Source organism: Eriocheir sinensis, unplaced genomic scaffold (genome assembly GCF_024679095.1).
Source record: "Eriocheir sinensis breed Jianghai 21 unplaced genomic scaffold, ASM2467909v1 Scaffold416, whole genome shotgun sequence".
NCBI classification, from domain to species: Eukaryota; Metazoa; Arthropoda; class Malacostraca; order Decapoda; family Varunidae; genus Eriocheir; species Eriocheir sinensis.
Genome location: NW_026111739.1, coordinates 50,468 through 55,147, shown reverse-complemented (window position 1 = coordinate 55,147; position 4,680 = coordinate 50,468). Strand labels below are relative to the sequence as shown.

Below are 4,680 nucleotides of genomic sequence, written 5' to 3'. Positions count from 1 at the left end.
TGATGGACGTCCTTCGGTTAATTACGGTAATATACACTTAGCTTCCAGATGGCAAAACGCTGCCCTAGACTCGGTTATACGCTCTTATTCATAAAAGGAAAAGGACAAGGAGGGAGGAGGAGGAGGGAGGAGGTCGCCGTCTGCCTCCTGATCGACCCTCGCTAACAACCTCAACGAAATTTGACACTCTGCCGCCGGAACGAAGAGGGAGGAGAAAAAAAGAAATAAAATTCAAGATGAGAGAAAGAGCGTTTATTATGACATTGCATAAGTGTTACGTCAGGTGTTTCTGCCAAGACAATGGCTTCTCAGCCCGTAGATGTTACCTGCTGAGCGCGACGGAGGAGGACGTGGTTAGGAGGAGGTAGGTGCAGAGGCAAGTCGAGGGACAGCAGAAGGATGAGAGGCAGTTGAGTAGGTGAAAAGAGGCGTCAACAATGTTAATGCCTGTGAGGAAAGGATGTGACGTGTGTGTGGGCATGCGGTTAAGATATCATCTAGGGAATGTGACCATGGATTGATATCATGGATGACTATTTTTTTCCTATCTCTTCTTATTCATTGACTTGGCTTACATTATACATCTTTTTCTTTATTGATTCATTTTCAGTTTGAAATATATACTTAATTCATGTCGGATTTTTTACGTTTTGCACCGGAGGCGTCCCTTAACAAGCCCGCCATAAGAAGAAGAAGAAGTTTTTTTATTTAGTAGTTTGTCTTTTTTCCTAATTCTACTCAAGTCCCGCCTGAAGTGATTTTTTTCTACTCTTTTCTCAGTTTGAAACTAATAATGTACTTTTTTTTTTCTTTGATCAGTGAACTGGGTGGGTATCAGTCAGCGTCTGCGGTGACAGAACGTTACTAAATAAACCATGGACTCTTTATCAACAAACGTTTCTCATTAATTGCAGTTCCGTGTTAATAGATGTAACTAAGATGATCTGTTAGCGGAAGAACGTGTCATACGAGGGAAGAGGAGACGGCCAAACAGTATCTAATCTTGCATTCTCTAGAAACAAATACCTGCTCTCTTTATGAAAGATAAACAACATACGTTTCTTCACATTGCAGTTCCTTGTTGTTGTTGCCATTAGAATGTAACAATTTGAAGCAGAAGAAGCTTGTTAATGAGGAAGGGAAGGGAAAGGAAATTGCTTTATTCAGGACAGAGGTTTTTGCTTGTTAATAAGGAACCGGGTAGGGAGGAAGAAATTGCTATCAGAAGTAAGAGTAGCTTGTTATAAAAAAGGAAGATCAGAGGAGACGCCCAACGTATCTACACACTACATCAGCTCCTTCGTATTTGGTGTCCCCTCTTAAAACCCCAGGCAGCGGACGATACAAGTGCGTTTATCATGAGGCTGGGTGGTGTGTGATTGGTAACCGATGCGTCACTGCCCCTTCTACGCAACGGGTGATGTCACATGTAAAAATAGTATGTGAGCATCAACACTCTATGGACTTAGCGATTACTAAAGGAATATTACGTGCACTAGCCTCGTTCCGGCACGCCATAAAGGGCGTATACAACAGCGAAACGAAGGATTTAAACGAGATATATTATTAACCATGGTCGGTAGTGTCATACGCCTTCGCCTCTCACATCAACTATTTCAAAGGCCCAAAAGAGATAATCGGGTTCTTAATGAGCGTTTTTTAAGTTCACGGTATCAGAAAAAGGTGAAACTACACCATGGACCGGTCATGAAACTATCCTATCACGCCTTTCTCTTTAACGTCAGTGCACTGAGATACTAGTGGCGTCGACCTGTATATCAAAAGACACAAGCTCCGGAGGAAAAGTAAAGAGGGAACTTGTTGAGGAAGAGGAAGAGGCTATCGTGAAGAGAGAGAGGGAGTGTGGGGGTTGAGTTTCACACTAATAGACGATTTTCTGGACATGGTTCTAAACACTCCGTTAGGGGCTGCGTTCGGTGTCACTACTTGTGGAAACGACCCGCCGACAAGCCTTTACGAATGCAACTCGATCGTTTTTAATCCAGTAGCTAAATTATATTATTCGTTATGGGTTGTTTATTTATTTGTTATTATGTTGTTTTAATTTGTTTTATTTTGTTTTGTTTTGTTTTGTGTATTTTGCTTTGTTTACTTTGTTCTTTTCATTTCTTTCCTTTTCTGTTCTTTTCTCTTGATGTTTTGTTTGCCTTTTCTTGATGTTTCTATCATCCTTTCTGGTGTTCCTGGGTCTGAACGAGCCGCTTTCCTCCCAGAAGAGACTCGCCCATAATTTTGTGATGTTGGTTTGGGCCGAAAGGTGGATGATTCTTTTCATTTCCATTTTCATTTTTCTAGTGTTACTTCTCTGCATTTTCCTTCCGGTGTTACTTCACATTTCTTCTTCTTGTGTTATTTCTCTTCAAATTCCTTCTTCTTGTGTTACTCTTTTCAAATTCCTTCTTCTGTGTAACTCTTTTCAATACCTTCTTCTGTGTTACTCTTTCCAAATTCCTTCTTCTGTGTAACTCTTTTCAATACCTTCTTCTGTGTAACTCTTTTCAATACCTTCTTCTGTGTAACTCTTTTCAATACCTTCTTCTGTGTAACTCTTTTCAATACCTTCTTCTGTGTTACTCTGTTCAATACCTTCTTCTGTGTTACTCTTTTCAATACCTTCTTCTGTGTAACTCTTTTCAATACCTTCTTCTGTGTTACTCTTTTCAATACCTTCTTCTGTGTTACTCTTTTCAATACCTTCTTCTGTGTAACTCTTTTCAATACCTTCTTCTGTGTAACTCTTTTAAATACCTTCTTCTTGTGTTACTCTTTTCAAATTCCTTCTTCTTGTGTTACTCTTTTCAAATTCCCTCTTCTTGTGTTACTCTTTTCAATACCTTCTTCTGTGTTACTCTTTTCAAATTCCCTCTTCTTGTGTTACTCTTTTTTAATTCCTTCTTCTTGTGTTACTCTTTTCAAATTCCTTCTTCTTGTGTTACTCTTTTCAACTTCCTTCTTCTTGTGTTACTTTATATGCCTTCTTCTAGTGTTACTTCTCTTCATTTTCCTTCTTCTGGTGTTCCCTTCTTTCCCTTCCTTCATACGGTGTTTCCATATCGTCTTTTCCTGGTTTTGTATGTTGGAACGCGTTAGTCTCCTTCTCCCCAGAGAAGACCCGCCATACCAACATACAAGACGCTTTAAACAAAGCAAAACAAGACAGTTTTTTTTGGGATTTTTTCTTTTTGTATTTTTTTTGGATTTTTCGTTTTTTATCGTAGTTGGTATGACACTTGCCTTGCTTAGGGGAATTGTACCTCCCCATGCGTCGAACCATCCATTGGAACGTGTCATTAACGCGTCGTCTGGCTAATAAGAGGTCAGTAACTGCATGTCTTGCTGCCACTTCACGCCCCCCCAACCCCCGGACCCTCGGGATCTCCGACACCTCCGTGGACGCTCCGGGGGAGCCGAGGCGCCCTGCCGGAGCCCTGAGCCCTGCGACGCTCGCCAGGAAGGCCCTGGGCCCCCTGACGCTCCCCAGCCCCGCGAGGCGAGGAGGGTGGATAGCAAGATGAGCCTCTTAAAATTCCAGACGGGATTAATTCAAATCAATCGAAAATACAGTGAAGGCGCCGGAGACCGTTTTTGTTGGATCAAGGATGGCAGGACGAAGGCCAAAGGAAGGTGACAGAGGAAGGGAGGAATAAAGGGGGGAAGGTGACAGGAGGAAGGGAGGATGGAGAAAATGACAGGACGAAGGAAGGAACGAGGGAAGGAAGGAAGGAAAGCAACAACGAGGGAAGGAAGGAAGGAAGTAAGGAAGGAACGGGGGAAGGAAGGAAGGAAAGCAACAACGAGGGAAGGAAGGAAGGAAAGCAACAACGAGGGAAGGAAGGAAGGAACGAGGGAAGGAAGGAAGGAAAGCAAGAACGAGGGAAGGAAGGAAGGAACGAGGGAAGGAAGGAAGGAAAGCAACAACGAGGGAAGGAAGGAAGGAAAGCAACAACGAGGGAAGGAAGGAAGGAAGGAACGAGGGAAGGAAGGAAGGAAAGCAACAACGAGGGAAGGAAGGAAGGAAAGCAACAACGAGGGAAGGAAGGAAGGAAAGCAACAACGAGGGAAGGAAGGAAGGAAAGCAACAACGAGGGAAGGAAGGAAGGAAGGAACGAGGGAAGGAAGGAAGGAAAGCAATAACGAGGGAAGGAAGGAAGGAAAGCACGACCGATGGAAGGAAGGAAGGAAAGCAGCAACGAGGGAAGGAAGGAAGGAACGAGGGAAGGAAGGAAGGAAAGCAACAACGAGGGAAGGAAGGAAGGAACGAGGGAAGGAAGGAAGGAAAGCAACAACGAGGGAAGGAAGGAAGGAAAGCAACAACGAGGGAAGGAAGGAAGGAAAGCAACAACGAGGGAAGGAAGGAAGGAAAGCAACAACGAGGGAAGGAAGGAAGGAAAGCAACAACGAGGGAAGGAAGGAAGGAAAGCAACAAAGAGGGAAGGAAGGAAGGAACGAGGGAAGGAAGGAAGGAAAGCAACAACGAGGGAAGGAAGGAAGGAAAGCAACAACGAGGGAAGGAAGGAAGGAACGAGGGAAGGAAGGAAGGAAAGCAACAACGAGGGAAGGAAGGAAGGAAAGCAACAACGAGGGAAGGAAGGAAGGAAAGCAACAACGAGGGAAGGAAGGAAGGAAGGAAGGAACGAGGGAAGGAAGGAAGGAAAGCAA

The 4,680-nt window shown here is 43.7% G+C and overlaps 1 long non-coding RNA gene across 7 annotated transcripts; it reads right to left on the bottom strand.

Moving 5' to 3' along the window:
- Positions 1–2,196: 2,196 nt before the first annotated feature.
- Positions 2,197–3,759, bottom strand: LOC126992198 (uncharacterized). Of its 7 annotated transcripts, XR_007746344.1 has the most exons (4): positions 2,856–3,759; positions 2,635–2,661; positions 2,500–2,580; positions 2,197–2,444 (listed from the first exon to the last, which is right to left on the bottom strand). It is a non-coding gene; the product is annotated as an uncharacterized LOC126992198 (long non-coding RNA). The 7 variants fall into 7 exon arrangements; XR_007746342.1 differs by lacking the exon at positions 2,635–2,661 and having other exon boundaries at positions 2,856–3,756; XR_007746341.1 differs by lacking the exons at positions 2,635–2,661; positions 2,856–3,759 and adding an exon at positions 2,689–2,780.
- Between the last annotated feature and the right edge of the window lie 921 nt (positions 3,760–4,680).